This window comes from Podarcis melisellensis (genome assembly GCF_964234715.1).
Source record: "Podarcis melisellensis genome assembly, chromosome: 2".
Classification (NCBI taxonomy): Eukaryota; Metazoa; Chordata; class Lepidosauria; order Squamata; family Lacertidae; genus Podarcis; species Podarcis melisellensis.
Window position 1 is genome coordinate 48925067 of NC_138529.1, and position 15975 is coordinate 48941041.

A 15975-nucleotide genomic window follows, 5' to 3' on the forward strand; every position below is an offset into this window, starting at 1 on the left:
TTTTTTCCTACCCAGCTTGCTCCCTGTCCTTCTCTTTCTTTACCCATACACCTCTTTGTTTGAAAAGCAAAGCTATAGTATAGGCTACAGCTCAGCTCAAAGGACATTTGAGCCATTTCACACACCAAAGGGAATAGGGTAGCTTCAGTATAAAGCTCTATATTTCAGGGGCTGTGGAGGGGGAGTAAGTAAGAACAAGTCACTGAGTCAAATATCAGGGGGCTGAAAGGTATGAGCCTTGACTCAGTTCTCACTGGGTCAAGAAGATGAAGTTAGTGGCCAGCTTCTCAAGCATCCTTCATAACCACTTCTGCTCACTGCCCTACTCAGCAAGACGAAATGACATGACAAGAGACCTCAAGAAAACAACACCATTTTAAGAAAGAATATTAAAGGAATAGTAGCAGAGTGAGAGTAAAAGGAAGACTGAACTTTGGAACTATTTGCAGACGTTCTTTGCAATATTTGCACTAAGTCATGCCTTATAGTGCTCTTATATTGTGATATGTGAGTCACTCAAAGGCTTTAAAAAGCCCTCATGTCCAGGATGGAAGAGAGTCAAAGTAAACTAAAAATGTATAGTGCTGGCCAAATCAGATACAGGTAAATGAGTGTCTTCCCACTTTCCTTTCCCTGCAGCTGATCCTTAAAGGTAAAGGTAAAGGGACCCCTGACCATTAGGTCCAGTCATGACCGACTCTGGGGTTGCGGCGCTCATCTCGCTTTATTGGCCGAGGGAGCCTGCGTACAGCTTCTGGGTCATGTGGCCAGCATGACTAAGCCGCTTCTGGCAAACCAGAGCAGCGCACGGAAACACCGTTTACCTTCCCGCCAGAGCAGTACCTATTTATCTACTTGCACTTTGACGTGCTTTTGAACTGCTAAGTTGGCAGGATCTGGGCATGAGCAACGGGAGCTCACCCCGTCGTGGGGATTCAAACTGCCAACCTTCTGATCAGCAAGATCCTTGCATTGTGTCAAAGGCTGCGTCTAGTTTCCTTAAGAATCAGGAGCATGTAGTCCACTGTATCACCGTTATCAATTACATTTATATTCCACCTTTACTGAAAGGCATTCAAGATGGTGTACAAGTTCTCCCTCCTCCCATTTTTCCTCTTACAACAACCCTGTGAGGTAGGTTAGGCTGAGCATTTGGTTACTGGCCCAATGAACTTCACAGAAGAGTGGGGATTTGAACCCAGGTCTCCCTTGGTTATAGTTCAGCACTCTAAACACTTCAGCTGTCCCAATCCAGAGGTAATGTTGTACACTCTGAATGCACAGTGGTGCTTCCAAAAGTGATCTCTAGCAGAGTGTGCTGGAGGATTTGAGTCCTCTGGATTCAAACCTCTGGATCTGACTCCACATCTCCACAGTATGTTTAGCAGAAAATCATACATGTTACATTTAGGAGGCTTACTAACATGGGCATTCACATTTGAAGTTCTCTTCAAATATGAAGTAATAGTCAGTGTAGCTTCTCAGACAGCCTGGAAGCTATGATTAATTCCAACCAGAGTGCCTGTATTAAAGAGCCTTTATTCTAGCTTAGTGTCCTTGAATGCACACACAGCAAAACAGCTGCATATTCATCCAACAAATGTTGAAGTGTGTCTAGACTGCAGTAACAGACTTCTGTCCTAAGGGGGGGGGGATGGCTTGTGAGAGAGCTGCCTGGCAATGAAGTTGGCTTGCTCACATTACACTTCAGTATGTACTAGTATACTTTCCTTTTGTAAAGGAGAAAGTATCTTTTTTTCGACAAGCATTTAATAGTTTATAACAGTATGGCCAGTTATAAACACACTGGCAGATATGGTTTTATACTTTCTCTACAGTATACAAACTGTCTTACAGCTTTTGTCAGTAACTTTTAATTCCTAAAGATATGTTAAGTTTAGCTAAAATTTTCACCCTTAAAATTTGCCCTGAGTAGCTTGAGAAATGTTAGCAGGAAAACACCAGGACTAAGATGTCCATGTGATGAGTCAAGAACCTCACCTGGAAGTGCTTTTTCCCAAGAAAGGGCATCATTTTGCCTAAATGCAAGATAGCCTTTTTTAAAAAAAGTACTACTCATTCTTAAAATGGCTATTGTTTATTTTTCATTTTCATCAATTTAGGTATCTGGAATACAGAATACTTTTTTAAAAAGCATAAGGCAACAAGAAAAAAAAAGATGTAATGTTATTTCATTTCTGTAGATTTGTTTAAGGGCATTAGTGACCCTAGACCAAAAAGTTCCAGTTTTTTTCACATTCCCACCCACCACAAATGTATAAATTTTCCTTTCTCTCTCTTACAATGCGAGGATCTACCCTCACCATCACCTCTTTTCCCAGTTTTGTGAGATTTCCATTTGCCCAATGCCACCAGAAATCCATTCTAATACAATTTGCTCTTTAGTTAGTAGCTAAATATGCTGCATATCTATGTTCCATTTCTTTTTAAAGGCTATTACTGTTTCTTTATGTTTATACAATGTCTTTCTCTATTGGAGCACAATCACAAACCTCCTATTTCAATGTGTACTATTGTCACAGTTCACCTGCACTTATAAGAGGACTGAATGTACACAGTCAGTTCAAGATTACTCATCTGAAGCATAATCTGATTATTTAATATCTACACCGCCTGATATATTTAAAAGTATCTCTAAGCAGTGTACTGAAAACTGAAGCAGCAAAAGACAACTTAAACAAAAATATTACAAAAAGAACACAATTACATATAAAAACGCTAATTGATAGAAGGTTACAAATGTATATAAATAAATAGCAATTCATTTTCCTTCTAGCATATCTTCCTTCTTAGTCTCCGGGTTCTCACCCAGGGTCCAAAAACTCTCAGCTCACCCACAAAAGTCTCACAATGAGAAGAGTTCCTGGAAACAGGAACAGGAACCCTAGTCTCTCACTCTTTCTCTACACTTGTTTTTATGGGCAAGCCCAAGGTGGATGGTAATTCCTCAGGCTGCCTACAGCTGTGTCTCATTTAACTGCATTCTCCATACCCGGCCAGTTTCAGGTGCAGCAGGTTTGTTGTGCTTCCCAGAGAGTCCAAAGAATGGGGAAAGGGCCCCCTTCACTCACAGCTCTTTCTTCACCCTCTGTCCTCTCCTCTTCCTCCTCCTCCAGCTCCTTGAGTCTGGGTCAAAATAACACTAAGAGGTCTAACAGATCCACTAACCTGGTAACTATTCAAAGCAGAGGGCCAAGTTCACATTAGGAGCTACCTGCAACGATTTTCATGCTCATATCAAGGCCTAATTGAAGGAAAGCATATGACCTTCACAAACAGCTTAGCTAAGGCTTCTCTCATCTGTGACAGTTATATTGCAGAGACAGCCTAAGTGTTGCGTATTACCTGACAAAGAGATGTGGGACAGCCCACAACTGAATCACAAGCATAGTGGAAATGTGCAACTTCCTGCTTCACACATGAGCACTGCTCCAAGGATATTTGTGCAAGTTGACGTAATTCTAGGGGTTACCTACTTTTGGCTGATGAAAAAATGCTGCTGCACGAGATGAATAGACAGTACAGGGGAGCTATCAAAAAGCATGAGAGCAACCCTGTTGTATCAGATCAAATACCCATTTAGTTCAGCATCCTGTTCTCACAGTGGCCAACTAGATGCCCACGGGAAACCTGCAAGCAGGACATGAAAGCAACAGCCCGCTCCCCATTTATGATTCCCCAAGAATTGGTATTCAGAAGCATATTGAATCCAATACCGGAGGCAGTACACAGGCATCTTTACTCACAGACCTCACTGACAGCCTTATCTTCCATGACTTTGTCCAATCTTTAAAAGTCATCCAAGTTGATGGCCATCATCACTACATCTCTTGGGAGTTATTCCCATAGTTTAAACTATGCACATAGTGAATAAGCACTTTCTTTTGCCTGCCCTGAATCTTTCGATGTTCAGCTTTATTCTAACATTACGAGACAGGGATAAAAACTTATCTCTAACTAATTTCTCAATGCTATATGTAATTTTAAACACCTGTATCATATCCCCCAACAACTGGCCTTGTTTCCATATGAAAAGCCCTAAATGTTGTAACCTTTCTTTATAGGGGAATTGCTCCAGTCCCTTAATCATTTTGGTTACCTTTTCTGAACCATTTCCAGCTCATTTTGAGGGATAGCTCTGTATCAGGGTGGGGAATCTCTTCCAGCTACTGAACTGGACCCTGGCTCTGCTGCCCCAAATTGGACTACTATGACAGGTGGACAGGGCAATGATGTCAGAAATCCCATTTTTCTATTGCTTGAATTCAAGCCACACTGCAAAGAAAGATTAATGTGACGCTTGAAGTCAATGCCAATGAGCCGGTCAGTATAGTTCAAGCCCTGCTTTCTGCAAGGGGATGCTTCTGCTAGTTACATGGGGTGGATAAAAGCTAACACAATGTCATGTCACACATTTATTCTTTTACCGTAACTACCATGGAGAAATGCAATAGCCTTTAGTGTCCTCATAACATGAAGTTTGGACCCCAGAGTTCATGGCTTGCCTATGACCATTCAACAAGTTCATGAGTGAATGAATCTACATTTGTACCTGACTGCCAGATTAATGTTTACGATTATGACCATATCCAGGTGTAAATCAAACAGCAACACAAGCCCATAGAAATAAGACAAAGACTCCTATAGATTTAACACTAGGGTTCCATACCTCCTATTAACTAAACCTCTGTGCTTGGCTGCATCCCTTTACTTTTGATCTTCTGCTAACACTGGAAATCCTCTTTTTCTGACATTAGTTTGATCTCTTTTATTTTATTATTCCTACACTTCCTCACTAAAAGACCCACATGTACCTTGGCTTTTCCAGGGAAAATGTTATTGTTCTTCCCTTCCTCTTTTAGACTGCAACCCTGCAGGCAGGATCTACCTTTTATTCTTACCTACCTATACAGAGACCTTGCTCAGTTCTTAGGACCTTCAGAAATAAATAACAAAGCTTCCAAAATCTGTATTTCAGATTTGATAACAAAGGCTTGGCTTACTAAGTCAATTTCTCTTAATACAAGCATTCATAGTCTGCCTTGGGCATCATGTGCCTGAAATTATGCATGGAAAAAGTTAACATGAATAGGGCTATACACAGAATGCAGTGAGCTGCAGTTCTTTTTCTGTGACCACAGTATTTGTTGCAACCACGATGCTCATGGAAATTGCTGCAGTCCGATCCATGTACAAATATTTATTCACACAAGCTGCATTCCAAGGCTGGACAGTGACTGCTTTTGTATGGAGAAAACTGACTTTATGAATCAACCCTAAAAGGTTGGATGTAAAAACACCTGGATATAATAATGGGGGATCACACATATCCAAATACCCATGTTTATAACTGAAGCTTAACATCTTCTTCCAAAGACTCTGTGAACCACTCTCTCCACAAGAAGAGAAAGAACACCAACACTGTGATCAGAAGCAAATGTTCACAGGTAAATCACACATTCCAGAAGGTAGCAGTAAGTTACAACAGGTCCATTCTTTTTCCGCCAGACCAGGCCCTTGGCTTCCACTACACGTCATATGATAACTAAAACCACACTTTTTTATTTTAAAAAAGTATGCATCCCCTGGGGTGATGTTATCCAAACTTTCTTCCAGAGTCCCATGTATTATAGGATTAGATTTCAAACTTGTCACTCCTGTTTAAAAGATGCTCAACTATTTTATATTCAAACAGATCTTGAAAAATATCAGTACTGTACCTTCCACAGCCGTTCTTTCCCCCTGCACAAAGGTCACATCAATCTCAATCCAATTTCTGAAATGTTCCTTCTTGTCTGCCTTGAGAATCTACTTGAAACCTTTATCTTTCTCTCCCATTACTGAATTGTGCAGTTTCATGACTTGTTTCAAACATTTACAAGGAAATGGGAAAAGCAGCAACTTCTGTGACTGATGCTTTTTGCCCCACTTCCTACCTTGACATCCAAATTGGGAAATCTGTGATCATTCTTGCCCCGCTACAGGTGAGATGTGTGACTCTGAATCCCACTTTGAACATTATACAGTATATTAGAGAGGGTGGGGAAAGAAGCACTATTGATTTACCAGAGCTTACTTTTGGAGGGTGTGAGAGATTATACAGGGCAAACATTCCAGTGAAGTGGGTGTGTTATTCCAGTTCTGAATGGATGATAGACCCAAACAGATATTTCAAAACCCTTTCCTTCACAATCAGGTTCCCTTTAAGCCTTTTAAATATACAATAAGCAGTATATAAATTTTCTTAAATAAAATAAATAAATACTATTAAACGTTAGCCACTCAAACTCTCTCTACTGAGGGAGGAGAACCGCCAAAAACACAACGACAATAATGAAGGCCAAGGGTGCTAAGTGTTTAACTGCATAAATTCGGTTTAAACAGTAGCAGCTGAACAGAAAGATGCTTTGTTACGACTGGAGCATTTAGACGAATATGAAGCGAAGCAAAGAAGACGAGGCAACAGGCTATCTTACTCCAAAGCCTCCCAAAAGTGCTCAGAAGACCCTCACCAAACTCAGCCCGCGGAGAGGGTGGGCTGTGGATGCACAAGAAGATCCTTTCAAGCAAGAAGACACGACCCCCGAGTTGCCTCCTGCTGCCCCACTCCTGACCGCCCCTTCCCAACCGAGATACCCTCCGAGGAGAAACGCACACGCTTCAAGAGCGCTCTTCTTCCGCCCCCTCCAGCCGCCTTTCCTCTCTCTGCGCTCCTCTCCACGCGGGAGCCTTAGCTCAGCTCGCGGCAGCGGCGGCGCGCGACTCTCGCGGCGGCCTCCTCGCTTCCAAGAAGCGGCGGCGGGACTTGCTCGGAGTTCCTGCCAGCAAGCGGCCCGGGGAAGGAGGAGGAGGAGAGAGGGAGGGAGGTCCCGCCCGCGCCCTGCGAGGCCGCCGCCCCCCTCGGCCGCCAGCTCAGCGACCTTGCAAGAGAGCGGCCCAAGGCTCCGGTCAGGCCTCTTGTGACGCCCGTCTCGGCCCGCCTGCTGAGAAACCTGAGCAGGGAGGCTCTCTCCCTATCCGGGCGGGAAGCAAGAAGACGCGGCGGCCTCGGTGGTCTTTTGAGGCGGCGGTGGGGACGGGAGGCGCGGAAGTGCTGTCAACTTTGGATGAAAAGTAAAAGCGAATCTCTTTGGGTGCCTTCAGCCCCCCCTCCCCCTGGCCCCGGCGAGGCCTTATTAAGAGAGCCATGTGCTTTTAGCTCAGCCTTAAGCGGGCTTACTCGGGAGTAAGTGGCCTGACACGCCATGCGACTTGACAGACGTTGCATGTGACTTATACAGTATTAAGACTTCAGAGCGCAGCATGCATCATCAAATAATTTCAGAGTTGTATATCCAAATTCAATTTACTTCTTTTAGCCAGGTGACTGTTGTACCTGTTTCATATATGGGCTTCTGAGGTTGGCAGAACCAGGGGGTGGAAATGGGACTTGAGCCCATATAGGCCGACTCTGTTATCACTATGTACACATACACGTGCTTATAATTTGGGATCATTTGCAGCAGGCTTGCACAATTTGTGGAGCATATTTGAGCATTGCCAGAGGCTCACTAAAGGTTTGGTGAAGCTGTTTCTGCCTGCCTGGGACGGGAAGGAGGGGGAAGTGGGGTGAGGTCGGGGCGGAGTCAGCCATCCTGCAGCCCATAATATTTCATTGTTGCTTGTCTGGCTTGTTGTATCATGAGTTGTATGGGGCCGATTGAAATGCTTTGCAGATTTATATGGTCAAGCTTTGAACAAACGTTAAGACCTACTTGACTAGGCAGCACAGTGCAGTCTCAGTGCTGTAGCCTTAAGTGCTTAGTGCAGTGTTTCTCAAACATGGGAGGAGTCCGTCTTAAATTACAGCTATAAACAGCCAAAGGTGAGGATGCACCCCAAAGTGTGGATCATGACTGCAGGGATTATTGAGAGGAAAGACAGGAGATGCAAAGTGGCAACTGCAGACTTGGTTGTTTCAGGATGGCGAATAAGGACTGGTTCACTCACGTGAGCTGATTATTTTCCTCACCTATATGCAAATCACGTGCAGAATAACCTTGGAGTGAACCAGCTACACACTGGGGCTGTAAATGAATATGGTGTACAGCAGCCATCTATCTCTTGAGGGAATGCCACTGAAATTGTGTCAAAACACAGTGGAGCACGTGAGTTGCCTGGGTAGCATGTGGCACTCCCATGCCTTAGTTCCTCTTCTCTTACAGCACAGCATCAGAATACTGGGAAGTGTTCCCACATTTCTGGGCAAACAGGCAAATTATCCCTGTCTTCCTGGCAGAGTGGATTTGATTTAAATCAAATCGAATCACTAATCAGTAAGACTTGATTTACATCATTTTTACAGAAAGGTTTAACCTTGCTGGCATCCTCTTAATATTTACAACCAGAGGAAGGTTTCATTTTTGGAATAATAAACTTTCAGAGTAGTTTTTACAGTTACATCAAAAATTACTGATTCCGTTATACTATCAGAAATACATAGACAGATAATTATGAAATTATTGTTTGTATTTGGACAACTTTTCTGCTGTACTTTATTGGAAGGAGAAAAATAATCATTTCCTTAATAACAATTTTAACAATTTATTTATGGTAACTAAAACAATAACATTATAGCATATGTATCCATGTTTGTTAACCAATGTGGTTAAATGATTTTTTTAAATTAAAAAAAACAACAACCTTAGAATGAGTTTTAGCACGCATGAAAAACTGTAACTAATCCTTATTTCCTGATGAATAGCCTTTGAACTATAATGTAACGTAAACAGAAAACTATCTTTAGAAAGATTTTTCTCCCAAAAGCATTTTATATTAAAAATCTGATTTAAATAAAAACATTTGATTTAAATAAAAAAAAATCTAATTTAAATAAAAAAATCCATTAAATTTTTTTTTAAAAAAAGAATCATTTATTTTTATTCACCCTGCTTCCTGGCAGCACAGCAGTAGTATATAGTGCCAGTTGCCTGGGTGACTCTTACTATCTTCTCAGCAGCTCACGGGACAAGTTTTAATAATTGTTTGATTAGGCTGGAAGACATGTTCCGTTTGATCACACCCCACCGAGATAATCAGGCAACTTTCTTTACCTTCCAGTGCCACTTTAGCAACTGTGAAATTTGCAAGCAGTCATAAAAATGCAAATAAAATGCAGGGTGTGGGAAGGTTCAGCCATGAACTATGCACTTCATCATCCACTCCCGCTTGGAAGCATTGGCTCAAGCACTTCACTGGAGCAAACCAGCCTGGCTGACACTGGAATTTCTCCATGCATCTCTCTACACAGAACAGGGTCATAGGAAGAAAATAAATGGCCGTCAGTGTTTGAACTATCTGCTGTTGGCCACAGATCTTTCATAACTCAAATGAAGCTCATCTCACATTGCTTTATCATCCAGGACTCACACTTCCATTTTAAAACGGAACTGAAATATTTACTGAGGAAAGAGGAAGGTTGGAATAGGGAAAAGTAAGATAAGAAGGCAAGGACCACTGTTTGTCAGGCCTCTAGGTCAGGCTTCCTCAAACTCTGCCCTCCAGATGTTTTGAGACTACAGTTCCCATCATCCCTGACCACTGGTCCTGCTAGCTAGGGATCATGGGAGTTGTAGGCCAAAAACATCTGGAGGGCCGAGTTTGAGGGTTGCTCATCCAGCCTGAGAGTGACTGACCTCTGTCTGATGCCAATGGCAATTAAACACTTGTTTGAGCAGCTAACCTTATAGCATTTCCCCTGAGGGCAAGATCACTGGAATTTTTAGAGTTGAAGACACAAGTGGTAATTTTATAATCATGATGGGAAGAAAGCAAACGGCCCGCAACCCTGAAAGATGAGGACAAACCTTAACAATGCTAAACTTCTCCGAGCAAGGCCTGGAGCTTCTGGAATATGTAGTTGCGCAAGCACAATTCTGGCTTTGGCAAATGAGTATTCAGATAGCACCCTGTGGCTTCCATTCAGGTGGCTTCCTTCCACCATAAAATGGTTCATGTGTAGCATTTGTCCCTTAACTGCATTAATAGTTGCATTCAGCTTGAAAGAATAAAGCACTACTGTGCATCACTTACTTAGATCAATTTAAAAAAATGTGTTTGTCTTAATTACATTCATTTTAGGCTAATACTATAAATATCTTCACCACTATCCAGCTAACAGATTCAGTAGCCTTCTCTGAATTCATGCGCTTAATGGTTGCCTCCCACTCAGCAGAAGCAGATGACACAACTGAGTCACTGACACTAATCTGGGGGCAGGCACAGGAGAGGGGGAAATGACAACAATACTACTGATGAATTCAGACTTCCGAATTAGTTGAAATGAACTAATCCTCTTAATTTAAAAGATTAAATGTATACTGACAAAAAAGATTAAAACTTACGCCTAGTGCAGATTTAAGGATATTTTCCTAACTTTTCAAATAAGAAATTATTAAATTTTCACTGAGATTACATAGCACAGCTTGGCATTTAAAATGCTTTGCTTTTGGGTGTGTGTGTGTGTCATTTGGTGACCTGTCTTTCTGTTATTTCGGTTGTTCACATATCCCTGCCGCACTCCTGTCTGCTGCTAACAACAAAAGATTCCCCCTCCCCAATTTGCATATGTGCTCAAATATAAGTACAAGTTACAGCTGCAGCCCAAATACATAACTATGCAGTACCTGGCTTAGCATACTGTGGTGCAGGCTTCCTCAAACTCGGCCCTCCAGATGTTTTTGGCCTACAACTCCCACAATCCCAACTAGCAGGACCAGTGGTCAGGGATGATGGGAATTGTAGTCTCAAAACATCTGGAGGGCTAAGTTTGGGGAAGCCTGCTGTGATGATCCCCACTGTCTTGTTATGCAAGGTCTTTGTGCCCTGGTGTGTGTGTGTGTGTGTGTGTGTGCTTGCTTGCTTGCTAAGAATGCTGTGGGACTTGAACAGCTAGCCAACCTGTATGCTTGCTGCTGCAGTCCTTTGGTGCCTTCTCAGCCTGTATGCTTGTAAAAAAGACTATTACATAGGCACCACAATTTCCCCATTTACTCTCCTCCCCAAAGAGCCCAATCCAAAGTATACCTGCTGAAACATCCCACTGAACTTCATGGGACTTACTTCCAACTAGGACTGTAGCCCTTAACCACATGAAGTCTATCTCCAAACTGCCTAGCCCTTGAAGAAAGAGGAACACGGAAGCATACTGTTGGTTTATTATCTCCAGTTAACATATATATTGCTAACTGTTAACTGAAGAGGAAAGAGAATATCTGAATATCTGCTAACAGAATCTGAAACCAAGTAAAGGTCATGTCTTAGGAGTATTTGTGAGCCACTTAAGGTACTTTGTAATGCTTTGTTTCAGTAATGAGCAGGTAAGAAGAGCTGAACAAGAAATAGTTCAATAATGTAAGAAGAGCCTGCTGGATCAGGCCGAAGGCCCATATTGTCCAGCATCCTGTTCTCACAGTGGCCGGCCAGATGCCTATTTTAACAGAACCATGTGCATTTGTTCTTAATCTTCATGTGTTTTCTTGAGTCACAAGTGGTTGAAGGCCCTTCTTTGCTGCCCAGGCAGGAGGCTAGTAACTTGCTGTCCATTAAGGTGCTCTTCTTCCCTGCAGCCACCATGACAGACACTTTATCTTACCCATTTCATTAGGTATCCAAAAGACTCTGAGCTGATTAAATTTTATTTGTACAAAACATGGATGTCTCAAACTGAGTACTATCTTCAGTTTGCGAACTTTAAAATGATGCAATTAAAATAGGTAAAGGTAAAGGGATCCCTGACCATTAGGTCCAGAAGAGACCGACTCTGGGGTTGCGGCACTCATCTCGCTTTACTGGCCGAGGGAGCCGGTATACATCATATATTGGCTTCAAGGTCCCCAGCTTGATATACACACACATGCATGGCTCCTTGTACAGGGCAGCAGCAGGGTCCCCAACATCACACCAGTGCCGGGCCCCATAAGCCCTCTAGTTGGCTTTGCAAAGCTGACCCCAGGGCCCCTCCTAGGCTTATATTTATCCTGGGGCCAGCCCTGTTTGTTAGTAGTATGGATCAACATGGTACTATTTTTACTATAAGCAGCCTATATGAGCTTTACCCCTTAATTACAAAACAGACTATATTGAGACAGCTTTGTTGATGCCACCCTTACCTTAAGAAGCCTTTTAACTTGAGTTACCCTTACTCTCGATTACCTTTACTCTAAGTTTGACATCTGGCATCCCCAATGGGTTTTTGTGGCTATAAAGGTAAAGGGACCCCTGACCATTAGGTCCAGTCGTAGCCGACTCTGGGGTTGCGGTGCTCATCTCGCTTTATTGGCCGAGGGAGCCGGCGTACAGCTTCCGGGTCATGTGGTCGGCATGACTAAGCCGCTTCTGGTGAACCAGAGCAGCTCATGGAAACGCCGTTTACCTTCCCACTAGAGCGGTACCTACCGTATTTTTCGCTCTATAACACGCACCCGACCATAACACACACGTAGTTTTTAGAGGAGAAAAATCCGTAGGCATGCCACCCGTAGGCATTTCCTCCATAACACGCACAGACATTTCCCCTTACTTTCTAGGAGGAAAAAAGTGAGTGCTATGGTGCAAAAAATACGGTATTTATCTACTTGCACTTTGACATGCTTTCAAACTGCTAGGTTGGCAGGAGCAGGCACCGAGCAACCCCGTCGCAGGGATTCGAACCGCCGACCTCCTGATCGGCAAGTCCTAGGCTCTGTGGTTTAACCCACAGCGCCACCCGCGTCCCAAAAGGACCAGTAGTATAAACCAATTGGCATGTTTAGCCAGCCAACGCAGTTACACAAGTGATAAAAAACCAACCTTACCTAACTATTATAATGAGCTTGAGTGATGATACCCCTGGGAAGTGTTTCTGAGAAATGATGTGGGAGTTTAAAAACAATGCCAAAATACCTTAGGCAAGCTTGCCTACTAATGCCATGCCAGATACTTGACTCCAGCTTTCTTGCTACCACATGCCGATCTTAATGCAATGTTATACCTGAATCTGCTTGGTTTGAGAAATATCCACAACTGCAGCATGAAGTTCATTGTGTGTTAAATCAAAATAGGAATGACCTCACCAATGCTGGCCAGATAATTACACCAGATCTACAGTACAAGAAGAACATAAGAAGAGCCTGTTGGATCAGGCCAATGGCCCATCTAGTCCAGCCTCCTGTTCTCACAGTGGCCAACCAGATGCCTGTGAGAAACCCACAACCAGGACCTGAGCACGAGAGAATCTTCTTCTCCTGCAGTTTCTAGCACCTGCAGAAGCATCACTCCCTCCAGTCGTGAAGACAGAGCATTGCCATGATTGCCAGTAGCCTTTGATCAGTGGCGTAGCGTGGGTTGTCGGCACCCGGGGCAAGGCATGTAATTTGCACCCCCTAACCCGTGGATTTGCGCCCCCTAACCCTAACCCCCAGATGTTGCGCCTGGTGCGGCCGGCCCCCCCTGCACCCCCCACGCTACGCCACTGCCTTTGATGGGCTTATTCTCCATGAATTTCTCCAATCCTCTTTTAAAGCCATCCATATTGGTGGCCATCTCTGCCCCCCTTGAGAGTGAGTTTCATAGTTTAACTAAGCACTGCGTGAAGAAGCAATTGTCTTTTATCTGTGTCGAATCTTCAAAATAGCTGCCACATGCTGCTCCTATATTGAGTCTCTGCTGGTAGGACTATCCATCAGGTATGTCACACAAATCAAGGATTTAGAATTAGTTAAAAGGAGACAAAATATGAGAAGGAAAGTGGGGAGTTAAATCTCTTAGGATACAACTTCAATGGGAAAAGGCATCCTGAAATATAGGCAAGGGTGCATAATTTAGCAGGATGAGGGTTTTAGTGAAGACAGTTGACACTCTGTGGAGGAACTGAGAAAGGCAAGACACATAGGTTTCAACAATTCTACTTGCCACACTCAAGTGCGATGAGCAACTAACTGGGAGAGATTGCCCAGGCAGTTGTGCAGCCACCCGTTTTCTCCCCTGCTCCATAGTTGGGAGGAGGGCTGAAGGTTGTTTGGCATCTGTGTGACCTAGGTGCCTGGAGAGCCTTGGCCAAACTGGCAGTATTCTTCACTTGCCTTTCCTACTCCTGAGTAGGAAAGGTAGGGATGAGAGGGTAGGACACCATTGTTTTAAGGCACTCATTACCAGTAGGTGGGGGTGGTAGCTGGTGACTGTAGCCTTTGGCTTGGCCAACAAGGCCAGCCAAAAATTGTAGACTCCTGAAAACACATCTCTTCATTCATTAATATCCTGGCAGATTTACTCAGTTTTGTTCTATGCAGCATCCATCAGAATAAGCTTTCTTCTTTCTTTTAAAAGCTTTGACGGATGAATGATCCTCCACACAAGAACTGTATTTGTTATATGGAATCACAGAGTCACCTGTCCAAATGATGATTGACTGAAACTGTGTGTTCAACATGATGCAACGTGAACTGAATTTTTTTCATCTCTGAAAAAGAACTCAGAGTTCCCTTTCTGTAAACAGCTAATTTTGCAGTATCGCTTGAGGCTACAGAGCCTTCGGTTATGACAGGTTTTGGTGCTGTAATTAATATGACAAAATGATATGAAAACAAAATCCCTGCACTACATAAATGTAATTTGAGAATTGCATTAAAAATCATGTTGTATATAAAAACAACCAAGTATTTCTAAATGCTCTGGGAGGAAGACTGTTATTGCCAATTATAGAATTGGAAAAGCCATTAATTTAAAATCTCTGTCTCAATAGTATGGATGCAGAAATTTGGTTTAATTAAGAAAGATTCTTGTATCTTCAGCTCATCCACATTGGTGGTGCCCAATTTGTAACTACAAATGCCAAAAGCATTTTAATTCATGGTACCACTGAATACTCATAAAGCAAGTTTGGCTCCCTAAAGTATGTGTGAAATATTACTGAAATATCTCTTTATAGTTGTCCAAATATATTTTAAGAGGCTGCTCCGGGAAACATTATTTAATGAACTTTTGTGTGCCAACTTAATCCCTAAATTCAATTTTAATTAAAACAGTCTAGGATTAAAGATAGCAGGCATTATCCCTTGACACTGAATTAATCAGAATCAGAAGAACCATTCCTCAAAAGCTTGTTTTCACTCCACATTCATAGCAGTGTTTTGCAGCTATCCAGCTGTGTCTGCAGATTGGTGCAGTAGACTTGTCTCTGGGCTGTACCATTCCATCCAGTCAGTGCACAGGATTCAATCCTCCATACAATTTTTTTAAAAAAAATCTGTACACCTGCAAAACTAGATGTTAGGGGAAAGGGTTCTAGTCTACTCTTCTCCCTCACATGTACAGTTTTTTTTGAGAGTATATATAAAGGAACATTCAGTCATGTGAGTCCTTGACTGCAGCTTGAAATGGTAGGTCCAAGGAACAGGTTCACCTGTGTCAAGTGATGCGTCTAGAGGCAAAATAATCTTAATTTCACATATAGGTACATGGGATATGAGCGGACAGTAGCTGGCCAGGAATGAGATCTTGTGGTTGTGGTAGATAGCCTGATGAATATGCTGATTCATTGTGCAGCAGCTGTGAACGAGGTAAATTCCATGCTAGAGAACATTAGGAAAGGAACTGAAAGCAAAGCTGCTGATATAATGCCATTATAACAAATCTATTGTGCAACAACCACAGTTGGAATACTGTGTACAGTTCTGGTTGTCTCGCTACGATAAGGATATTGTAGTGTAGGAGAAGTTTCAATAAAGGGCAGCCAAAGTGATCAAAATAATTTGTTGCTCCCTCTGACCTTTTTGTTGTTGTTGGCTAAAGATCTCCAGCATAGGAGAAATAAAGCTCCAAAAACAAAGAAGGTATTCAGGAGTTGCTTGTGGTTCCTGTTTCTACTGTAGGTAGAGGCCAGAGGTGAATAGAAATATTGACTGACCTGCTTTTTTGTTTTCCTTTACTGTGCTGATC